Source organism: Amblyomma americanum, chromosome 3, assembly GCF_052857255.1.
Source record: "Amblyomma americanum isolate KBUSLIRL-KWMA chromosome 3, ASM5285725v1, whole genome shotgun sequence".
Lineage (NCBI taxonomy): Eukaryota > Metazoa > Arthropoda > Arachnida > Ixodida > Ixodidae > Amblyomma > Amblyomma americanum.
The window spans coordinates 10316686-10328892 of NC_135499.1; the positions used below are offsets into that span (position 1 = coordinate 10316686).

A 12207-nucleotide genomic window follows, 5' to 3' on the forward strand; every position below is an offset into this window, starting at 1 on the left:
GCTGCATTTTGTCACAGCTGAGGTCGAGTTGCGCTTGACCGATGTGTCATGCTGCTGCAAGGAAGGGGGAAGCCACCAGTGTCTCCCAGATGTGCAAAACTTCATCTTGGTGGGAAACAATGAGGCAAGCACTGGCTGGTGGCTACTTATTTCGTTGTAAAATATTGTCTGTTTACAGTTCTTATGAACTGTAAGAGAGGACTTTTGTGATTCGTTGCACAGTCCTCCATGTCAGGAAGGAGCAAACGATGGTGGTTTGCACTGCCATGGGGCCAGGCTGGCCAGGCACAGTGTGTTGCCATAACAGTAACACTGTCATTACTTACAGTGGGTGCCAGGCACAAAACAAGCAGCTACAGCATATGACCAAATAGCAGACAAAACAATAAAATAGCGTAATCCAAAAATAACGCGGCATCGTACCTTGTATGCTTGAGAGCAGCCAGGCGAAAGTACTGCCTTGACCGGTCGCTGTTGTCACAGGAGTTTGTTTATATATTCATCATAAGCTTTTCCTTCATGTTAGCTTCACAAGGCATCATGTCTTGTAAACCGGCGCAACGGCTTGAAGCCAAACAGTTGTTAGTTCAGCGCTGTGTTTTGTCCCGTCCCTGTTTGGCTTCGAGCCATTGCGCTGGTTTACAAGAACCATGTCTGATCAACTCGCCCACCAGTTCATGTTGTAAGGCATCATTTGACTAGAGCCATACACCTGGCATGGTTCTCAGCTTTAATACATTCTGTGGAGGCTGCAAACATATTGTCATCACCATCGTTGCCCTGACTAGTCGAACCCGGTTATAACGAATAGCATGATTTTCTGGAATTTGTTCAATATATCAAATATTTCGCTCTATTCAAACCCGGTTTTAACGAGTTTCAGTATCCGTTTTGTTATACAGGATATTATGAAGTCGAGCAAAAATGCACTAACGAAAGTAATGCCGTGCCACTCACCATGCATATCTGCTCCGAAAACAATTTATTGCATGGCAATCTGCCCTTCTAGTAGGCGGTGATCTTGGTTTGCACAGAGTGCCTAGTAACATCAAAGCGAATTACGTTCTCAAAGCGCGATAAAATGTCAATCAATTCAAGTCCGCTTGCTTGCATCTTGGCACAGTATCGGCATAGCACGTCTGCTGCGGTAAGTGCTTAATGAAAAGTAGGGCGAGGGCGATCGTCTTCTGGCGGCTCCTCGTCCTCTTTGATGTCAGACGCCAGCACATCAGCAACTATTTCTGCATCCAGTGGGCTTGCCACCACCGCTACCTCGTCATCAACCATCGCAATATCTTCGAAGCAGACATCTTGGGGCACAGCGTCAGGAACGCGGGCAAGTTCTTCCCAAAGAGCGGCAGTGTCGCCATCGTCTTCAGCTGCACTCGCGGCTTCGGCAGCCACCTGGCACAGTCCAGCATGCCGAAAACAGTTCATGCGTTTTCACAGTTCACGCGACAAGCGTTTACTTTTCTCCGTGCTCGGCACGGCAAAAAATATCCGCTTTGACGCAAAGCGGCAGAGCTTGCCGCTGCTTCGTAGCCATCTTCGAAGAATACACCAAAGGCAGGAGGTAAGTTATGGGGACACAGCAACAGTCGGAATCGATAGCTCCTGCACACTGCAACGCATGAGGAGCAATCAAACCAACTGAAAGACTAAACCTAACTAAACGTCATGGAGGAAGGAATGGTAAACGTCAACAAAGAGAACATAGAGGATGAAAAAGAGGAGGAGAGCAGTAGGCGAGATGTGCAGCCAAAGTCACATTACCCTCTTTCTCTTTTCTACTGGCTGTTTTTTTTATGACGCTGTTCTTGTCCGTTGTGTCACAATAGGCCTGGAGATGCACGCACGTAACATGATCACGTGATGAGCAGTTGCCGAATAGAAGCGCTGCACAGCAATGGGGTGAAGCCGGCAAAGGCACCGGAGGCTGCTCGACTGGTTTGTTGCTTCCCCCTCCACTCTCTGCGCGCTCTGTTAGTAGTCATTTTTTTTTCTTTCCCAACCCGCGCCACGCCACTGCGGAAGGGAGCAGGCGGGGAAGCGGGCACATGCCCTGGCGCGCGGCACCCGCGGGTGATTGTCGGCTACGCACTGATGTTTGCTGTATACAATGTACAGTTCATTATAAAAAGTACATTTCACATGAATAATGCTAAGACAGCTTTGAGTGCTTGCTATAAAGCATAATTCGCTCTACCCGGGTTCGTTATATCTGGGTTTGACTTATGCCCAATGCAGGGCAAAGGCCTCTCCCATGTCTCTTCAATTAACTCTGTCCTTTGCCAGCTACGGCCACGGTATCCCCTCAAACTTCTTTATATCATCCACCCACCTATAACTTCCTGGCACCCCCTACTATGCTTATGCTTTCTCTTGGAATCCACTCTGTTACCGGTACTTAAAGGGTCACTGAACGGGGTTTTTGATGTTGGCTATAATATGCTTGCATCATTTGGAGTATAGGCCGCTGATCGTTCATGCCATGTGCACAACTTCAAAAATGAGCTGATCATTTACAATATATTTTTTTTAATTTGCACCGCCACACTACGGGGTGACCAGTGGTGCTAGTCTTTAGCCTGGATCTGCGTGCAACACATCATGAAGCACTCGTTACACCATCAGCAGAGGGCCATCTTTCATTCGCCGTGCCAACTCTTTCTGACGTCACACAGCTACCATGGCCGCGGCCAGAAGGGAAGCCCCCTTCCCCCCATTGGGTGGGGTCGGCGGAGGAGCGCTGACAATTCAGTGTGCAAATGTGACGAGAGGAAAGAGAATTGCATGAAAATACGGAAATTCATATTTTAACTACAGGTAACTCAGCATCCACAAAACGCATTAAAGAAATTCCTGCTAGAGGATATTTGTGGAACAGCGTCCTTTAGCATCCTAGGCATACCACAACATTATTGATTTGAAAAATATGTTCTTGTGTAATAGGACAAAGGGTGAAACACATATGACAGGTACAGAGCGCATGTCCTTGGTTTTATTGCAGAAGAATGTATTTTTCAGACTATAAGCCAACTCGCCCAAAACGAACTTACTACAGTCGAACCCAAATATATCGAATTCTAAGTGGATCGAAAAATAGTTCATATATAGCGGAACTTCGATATACGGATAGAAATAGAGGCTTAAACCACACTAGAGATCATGACAAATTGTGGCTTACCAATCGCTAAAGCTTTGAACCGCAAACTGCGGGCAAGCAACTTGAGAGCACTTTATTTCACGGAAAAAAAATCACTAATTTTCGACTTCTTTTTGCTATGAGTGATGAAGTTGAAAATGCTAGTCTCAATCTTCTCGAGACTGTCCAGGTGCTGATGTCAGTTCAGTGGCTGTGCACGGGTGCATCTCCTCTGGAACACAGTTGTCCTCGTCGTCTCTGGAATCACCTTCTTAGGCGCCAGCTATTCCAACCACAATGTCCTCATCAACAAGCTCAGCTACAGCCTGAACTTTGCTGTCAGTGTTGATGAAGTCCTCAACAATGAGTTCCGACAGGACGACGGCCGGAAGAATGGGACAAGTCGCGAAATGCAATCTCCAAGCATTCATGGTCATCATCCATAGCTTCAGGACATTCATCTCAAGCCACTTCAAGGCCAGCCTTGCTGAAACAGTTGACTACCGTGGCCTGTTTTACGTCGTTCCAAGCACCGGTTATCATCTGGATGGCGCCGAGCAGGTCAATCTTGAGATCAGTTCTCATGCGGAGGTTTATGAGGAACCGCTGAACAAGTCGCCTTCTCTAGTGTACCTTGAAAGCCTTTGTGATACCTTGGTCCATAGGATGCAGTCTCGCTGTGGTGTTCAGCGGGAGAAACTTGAGTTCATTGTTCTGCAGCTTGCCAGTCGTTTGATGGGCCGAGCAGTTGTCTAACAGAACTCATACTCGGTGGCCCGACCTGCCCAACTCGGCGTTTCAAGCCTGGAGCCATTCAACAAAAAGTTGGCATGTCATATAGGCCTTTCTATTATAGCCATAACAAACAGGAAGCCGCTTGCAATTCTTGAAGCAATGTGGTGACGTACTCTTTCCGATAACAAACAGACACAGCTTGCACGAGCCCTCCATGTTTGCCGCAAGCAGACCCGTCACACGCACTTTGCTCATTTTTCCGCTGTGACATGAGCTCCCTTGAAGATAGAGCGTCTTATTCGGCAGCATTTGTCAAAAGAGACCAGTGTCGTCTGCATTGAAGACTTCGGCAGGCGAAAAGTTTGCAGCAATCTTCGGCCGCTCCTCTGAAAGCCAATGCTGCATCTCCTGCCTGCTGACAGCCGCACTTTCACCTGAAATGGCTTTTCCCACAATGCCGTGGCGGTTTTTAAACTGTTGCAGCCACTCAGTGCCACCGCAGAAGTTCTCTTCGCCAGGAGCCGTGGCAAACAATTTGGCCTTCTCGATTAATATGGGGCCATCCGCAGGGGTGTTTTTCGCTCGGACTTCGAGAAACCACCGTGATGTCCTGCTTGTTTTTTAGCAGTGTACTTAGAGTGCTCTGCGGAATGCCGAATGCATGTGCCACGGAGGACTTCTTTTCGTCATTTTCGACACGCCAGATCACCTCAAGCTTTGTTGCGAAATCCAGATTCTTTCTCTTTTTTGTCCGTAGATGCCATAGCTCACTAGATGACAGCAGTCACACACGCTACAATCAGCACGTTCAAACAAAGACATGCACAAGAAATAAAATTGGCGGTGGTTTTGCTCTGGTTAAACCCCCGAGTGACGCGATAGCTACAGCTGGCCGAGTGGAACTTGCTCAGTTGAATTGCAAAGTCAGTCTTTCGCCGCTCCGTTTCGCTTTGCGTTCCTCCTTCATCTTTGTCCCACTTGACACGGCGCATGCGTACAGCTGTTGCAGCTTGGTTTCGCCGGCGCGCCGCGCCGCCGGCAGCAGCAGCTGTTCCGCACCACGTGAATGGTCACGTGACCAACCGTGTGACGAACCACGTGACCAGCCACGGCATGCGCCGCCGGCAGCTGTTCTGCACCACGTGACCAACCACGTGGACATGGTCGCGCCGCCATGCTGAAGGCTCGAAATGCTACCGTAATGTAGCTATCGCTACAAAATGCAACAGCCCTGCACTGGCAGAGTCGAGGAGTCAGCAGATTCAGCAAAGCAATGACGAAGCACAAAGGGAAATTAGGGAGAGAGAGGGAGAAAACTCAGCAGAAATGCTCCGTTGGTGCCAGTTGTGCCAGTCGTGGGGTGCAGTGGAATGCCGTGGGCGCAACCACCACCTGGCTCTTTCCAGTCCTCTCGTCTCCCTCACCAGTGAGGAGGTGCTGCCTTCACTTACGACCGGTTTTTCTCTCTTCCCCGAAGAGGAATGGCTAGCAAACGTCTCCGCTCGCCTCTGTGCCGTGCGTGGTGCGACCGGATGCGAGTGGCTTTGGGGAAAGCGCACCTTCCAGGGGCCTGGCGCAACGTTTGAAATATCGAACAGCCGGCGAAACTGGAGTTCGATATACTACGCAACTGTCCTATATTTTTACTTAGTATTTTCAAGGGGATAATCTTAGTGTTCAATATAGCCAATAATTAAAAATATGTGGGTTCGATATATCCGGGTTCAACTGTAATTGAACATTATTGAGAGACCCTTTCAAAGCCCCTTTAAGGACCAGCGGTTATCTTGCCTTCACATTACAAGCCCGAATGGCAGCAATGACGTAGAGGTAGAACATCTGCATCTCATGCAAGAGGGCTGGGGTTAAAATCTCTGTGCCATGCAATTCTCCAACAGACTTGGAAAAAAAAAAAACACCGTGTGTCGATGCAATTGCATAACCAGGCCTGCGGTGTGGCCTTATCTTGGTGACCAGAACCGACAATGCAGTCTGTCGCCAGAGCAGGATTTGGCCACCCCAGTGTAATACTTGGCCACAACCTCCTATGACAAACCAATTAGCCCTCGGCCCTCAGTCCCCAATGGCTGTGGAGCAACTGAGCAAGGCGGCGGTCAGACCTGTGATGCAGCAGAGGATGCTACGAATCTCTGGCTCCGGACAGGCTGCCGTTGGAAACTGGGCGTGGCAATCTTTAACTCTTTAACCTTATCTAGTGAGGCTAGCCTAGCAGCGCTGTTCTAGGAGCTAATGGGTATTAAATGGGACGTCATATTGCTTAGCGGGATTAGGAGGACAGATGAGGTGTACTACTGCCCTTTAAATTGGGCAGTGGTTCAAGCCACCTAGCCATGACTTGTGAAGTTTTACTCTTGTCTTGATTTTAGCCATCAATCAGATAACCTTCACTTGGTTGCTTTTACTCGCTTAAAATCTACTTTTCCTTCACTTTTCTTAAACCCCATTGCTTTGAATAAATCAACCTCGCTGCTTTCCAATGCAGGGTGAAGCCCTTTACAAAAAGTATGAAGTGTTCAGCAGTTTTCTCGTCCTCTCCACAAGCACCACACAACGTGTCTATGTCGGGGTGCCTGACTCTATATGTCTTAGTCTGCAAAACTCCCGTCGTGGCCTCAAACAGCAAAGTGCTTCCCCTACAATTATCATAGATATTTTCTTTGGCAATTTCCTGCTTAAAAATCCTGTATGTTCCCAGTGCTGATTTCGCCAGCATCCCTGTTTTCCACAGAGCTCTCTCTGTTTCTTTAACCTTTTTCTTAACCGATAATTGCTGATTTGCCCCCCTACTGCTGTCCAGATATCTGCTTGTCAATTTTCTAGTTCGCTTTCTCCATTTCGTGTCAGCATTCCTTATGTACAGGTATCTTAAAACTTTCCTAGCCCGCTGCTTTTCTTCTATTTTTCTCAATCGCTCCTCAAATGCTATCTTACTGCTAGCTTCTCTGTTCTCGAACGACGCCCATCCCATATCACCCTTTACTCCCTGATTTGGTGTATTACCATGTGCTTCCAAAGCTAGCCTCCCTACGCCACATTGTTTAATTTCTAACCTTGCTTGAACATCTGGTCTCATGCACAGGATCCCATTACCGAAAGTCAGGCTAGGAACCATCACCCCTTTCCAGATCCCTCTTACCACTTCATACCTATTGTAATTCCACGGTGCCCTATTTTTCATGACAACTGCATTCCTACTAACTTTATTCATTACATATTTTTCATGCTCTGTCAGGTAACTCAGCACCGTTATTTATCCACACCCCAAGATACTTGTACTCATCCACTACTTCTAGCATGAACTCCTGCATTCTATGCTCGCCGCCATGATCATTAAATATCATGACTGCTGATTTTTTCTTACTAAAATTGAAACCTAATCTATGTCCCTCTGTACTACAAATGTCTATAAAATGCAAATCTTCCTTGCCGTCAGCCATTAGCACTATATCATCCGCATATATTAGTCCCGGTTATGACTGTTTAATCCATTCCCCTTGCTTGAAAAAAGAGAGGTTGAAGCCTAGTCCGCTGCTCTCTTGCGTGGTCTTCAACCCTTGCAGGTAAAACATGAACAACAAAGGAGACAGAGGACATCCTTGCCTAAGCCCCCGCTGTATCGCTATAAGCTCTGATACATTTTTTTCCATTTTATAAGCACTCTGTTACCTTTATATGTATCTTTTAAAAGATTAATTACTCCATCTTCCACACCCAATGTGCCCGGTATGTCCCACAAATCCTTTTGAATAACGCTTGAAATGCTAGCTTAGGGGCCTGTGTTCCTTTTCAGCAATTTCTATACACTGCGTTAATGAAAACAGATTGTCCTCCAACCTCCTTTGTTTCCGGAACCCATTTTGTAGCTCCCCTAGCACCCCCTCGTTCTCCACCCAAGCCTGCAATCTGTCCTTTGTATTCTGCATCACCACCCTGTAAACCACAGATGTCACTGTTATGGGATGGTAGTTGCTTATGTCAGCTTTGTCCCCCTTTCCCTTATATATCATGTTCATTCTACTTAATCGGGGGCTTTGCCATCCACTATCCTTTTGTTCACTACCTCTGTTTGCTTGGATCTTGGTCCTAGCTTCTTTATTAACATAATCGAAATACCAGAATACCATATGGTCCTGACGACGTGCTACTATGAATCTTCTTCTCTTCCCTTTCCCACTCTCTTTGCTCAAGTGAAGCAATTGCAGTAGCCAGTGTTTTCTCCTTCGATAAATTATACGCAACATTTCTTTCTTTAAATTTTGCCGTCATCCTTGTTCCTTCAAGTCGAATATCCTGATCTGTAAGAATAAACCTTTGCTCTAGCCTAGTCCTATTGCTCATTGTATTTAGATGTTTCCAGAATTTCTGAGCTGCTTTTCTATCCTTGTTATTTAGTTTTGACATCCATTGTGCACCCTTTCTTCTAATTTTCTCATTAATCGAATAGGATGCTTCCCTTCTACACTTTACGAAGGTATCCCATTTTCTCTTCACTTCAGCTTCTGGTTCCCCCTTCTTCTTGGCATATCTGTGTTCCCTGGACACTTCCTGGCGTTTCTCTATCGCCTTCTTGACCTCCTCATCCCACCAACTTTCGGGTTCGCGTCTTTTCCCTTTTGGCTTGCCTCGCACCTTAGCTAGCTCTAGCTCAAGTAATTGAGTTAATATGGTATAAGTCCATTCTGTTTCATTATCCTCAAAATTTACTTTCTCAATTACTTTCTCAATGAATGCACGCAACGCCAATTGCCAATTGCAAAAAGTTTCTAACTTTTGGTTTGCGCGCCCACGCCGCTGCATTGTCAGCGCTTCACAGTTCCGTGTCTCTATAGTTCTGTTTTACGCATCTCCGCACTGTTTTGTTCAGCTCTGTGGACCAAAAGTGCAAAAGGATTATATCGGTTTGTGTGCAGTGCCTGTCTCAGCAATATGGCTGATTGCATGAAAAGTCCGATCTGGAAACATTCCATCAAGGATAATCTGCAGGAAGCGACATGCAATGTCAAACTGTGGACGCTGTCCGGCACAACGACTCCACCTAAGGAGTAAACATTATGCTTCGCGCAACGTGCTTTTGGTGGAAAGCGGGAAACGAACAAGTTTCGGCAGCACATCGCAGCCTTCTATCGAATGTAAGTTTGACACGGCCAAGGAGTTGTCGCAGCACCAGTGTCATCTCCAAGGAATGACACGACAATGTCAGCTGTTCAGTGCAGGTGCCCGACCGACTAGGCCAGCCGCAGCACGTTTATTAATAGCCATTAAAAATGCCACCTGCCAGATCGGCAGGTTGTCATAATACAGCATCCCACCCCTCTTTATAGAAAAGGGGCATGCACAATAAAGATCATGAACAGAACGGAACACAACCCGAAAAAATGGTTTATGGCGAATATCGCACCACAGCTCTCCGGGTTCGGCCGCTGTGACGAAGGGGTGTCCGCTGCATTGGCTGCGTTGTTCCGGTACACCCCGAGGCATCAGCGTCTGCACAGGAAAACTGAGGCGATGAGTTCGCATTCTCCTCAGAATGGCCTGAGTCGATGTTTCCAGCGACAGTTGCAGTCGTAGTATCAGGTGACAGTACACCCTCTTCCCCAGCGACAACGTTGCCAGCCAGAGTGCTTGGAAAAACCGCATGCGGTGCTACTCGTACATGATCGTGGTGCCTCGTCCACATGCAGCCACCTGGATGTCTCAGCACTGCTGCAAACCCTTCTTCCGACTCCACCGCTGCCGGCACCCAACGTAGCCCAGGTTGGAAATTCCGCACGAATACCTGTTTTCCTGGCTCCTGGTTAGTCACCCTGACTGACTTCCGGTTGCTGTGAACATTTTCGTGTAGCTGCTTCACCATGACTGCCTTCCGGAGATCCGGCCGAAGTAAGTCGAGGGCTGTTTTCAGCTTCCTGCCTAGTAACAGCTCAGCAGGACATCAATCAGTTGCCTCGTGCTGTGTGGTCCTGTATGTTAGTAAGATTCTAGCCAGCTGTGTACGAATATCTCCTGATCCGGCCTTGAATGGGGAGATAAGTACGTTCTCCCCACTCAATCCCCACATCTGGCGCCCAACGTGGGGCCTGCTCTTGGAACATTGGACGACTGTCGGTTCGGTTCGAGGAACGCTCCTTGTCCGGACTTGACAAGTGCTAGGCGTAGAGTGAATTTTGATCGCTAGGACCTGCGACATGCTTTCTTGAGTGCGAGGTGTACTGCTCTGCAGCGTGTTTGAACTTTTCGACATGCTCAGTACATTTTTTTCCCCTGGAGATTCTTCGCGAGAATCACTTGGTCCGCATCGAGGGAGCGCGAGGCCTAGCGCCCGCGGAGTCGCCGAGCCCGAAGCGAGTGAGTACGGAAGCCACGTGGGTGGTCCGAGTTTCTGTATATATTTTCTCTACTGTCTCTTTTTCGACTCTGGGAGTCGCGGCTCCGGGAGCCGGGTGTGCCGCTACGAGCTCGCTGGTATTGCAGCTCGGCACCGGGCGCTCCGACACCGTCCGATACGGTGGCCGCCGACCGCTCAGAAGCTGCTTTGTGCAGTGAGCGGGGTAGGACCACCCCACAAAGCTGACGTCTCCTCGCGGCTGCGCGCACATAACCCGTTTCGGGTCTTTGTGGCGGTCACGGTCGTTGTCAGTGGTAGTTAGGCCTGAGGCTTTTCGGAGCTGCCTGCACCACGTTAAAAGAGACACGACCACCGGACCGTGTCGTTGAGAGGGGGCGCACTTTGCTGCCTGCCCGTTTTTTTTTTTTTTGTAACCTCGCACGAACTGAGCAGTCTCGTTCAACTCAAGAAAGGGCTTTGTTCACTCGAACTTTGCGTTTGCACAGCCGCCGACACGTTTTGCTAGCGAGTTAGGCATTGTGCCACGAGGCCCTTGTGGATGCCGTTTCCCCTCCCGTGACCTACGTTAAAGGCACGCGAGAGCGTTTCGGCAATTTTGCAGATTCGGTGGAGCCACCCAGGCTTGCTGTCCGGTGCACATCGTCTCGCTGCCCCCTGCTGCGACGGTGCGGCTTGTATCCTGTTCGCCGCATCCATCCGGGGCAGCTGTGGCGAGACCAGTCAGCAGTCACCTCCGGCTGCTGCTGCCCTGGCGACTACTGCAGGATCCTAGCCTGCAGTTTTACCACCGGCCTTCGATTCGCTGGCCTGCGGACACGGTAGCCTGCGGGCCATGCGAGTCGTCCCAGTGGAGGCCTTCACGCCGCCTTCGGAATACCGCGGAAGTCTGCGTGGACGCTGTCGGCGTGACCTCCACTGCAAGACGTGCCTCAAGGACATGAAGACCAGGAGACTCCTCCATAGCATGTACTTTCAGGCGCGTGGGTCTATTTAAGGTTGGGGGGATGTGGGGACCTGCCCTGCAGCCCCCTGAGTTTGCTTTCCCGCGAGGCACCGTGCAGCGGCGGTCTCACCTCGAGGCTGAGCGCATTCCCTTGTGAGTTACATTAACTGGCAAGAGAGGGCGCCAGCATCGCTGCGCGGAGACTGCCAAAGCCCGCGCGCGGGAGAGGGGGGCTTCGGCTGGGATCGTCGGCCTGAGCGGACGCGTCGCTAGCGGCTCCGCTCTTCGCCGGCGGGGAAGCGACGGGGAGACAGGCTCCCGTACTCGTCCCGTCTGGCCTTCAGAGTATATATCCCTTGCCCTAGCGCGGGCGAACATTCGCTCGGAACCTTGCTGGTGAGTTGGACGACCTTGATTCATTAGCGTACCTTGTTGCTAGCTGGCGTTATTGTTTCTGTAGCAATAAATGCCTGTTTGTGTCAGCCAATGTGTCGTTCCTTTGTTCCCCCAGAGCAAGGCCCGCCGTGGTCGGCGAGCGCTCGGTAGCGTACGCGATCACGTTGTGGGGTCCGGGCGGCTTTGAATCGTGTCAGCCGCGATTGAGTGGGGAGAACGTACTTATCTCCCCAATTCAACCCCACAAGTTTCTGCTTGATGCTCTGCACTGCCCACTCCGCTGCGCCATTGGACACTAGGTGGTATGGTGGCACCATTATCTGTTGGATGCCGTTCTTCTGTAAAAATGCCTTGAACTCCTCACACGCAAACACCAGGCCGTTGTCCGGTACTACAAAGTCTGGCAAGCCCTGACCTGCAAAAATCTGTCTCACGGTCTGGATTGTAACTGCTGCGGTTAAAGTTGTCACCGAATAGACCTCTATTCATTTCGAAAATGCGTGCACCACGATGAACAAATGCACATTCTGCACCAGGCCGGCGAAATCTACATGCAAACGAGACCACGGCCTCTCGGGAAAAGGCCATGGCCTAACAGGCGCTGGCCTAGGCATCCGCTGG

At 49.5% G+C, this 12207-nt stretch overlaps 1 protein-coding gene across 18 annotated transcripts in view; it reads left to right on the plus strand.

Moving 5' to 3' along the window:
- LOC144124450 (uncharacterized) overlaps positions 1–12207 on the plus strand; it is a 425125-nt gene that overhangs the window by 366869 nt on the left and 46049 nt on the right. The window lies entirely within an intron of this gene.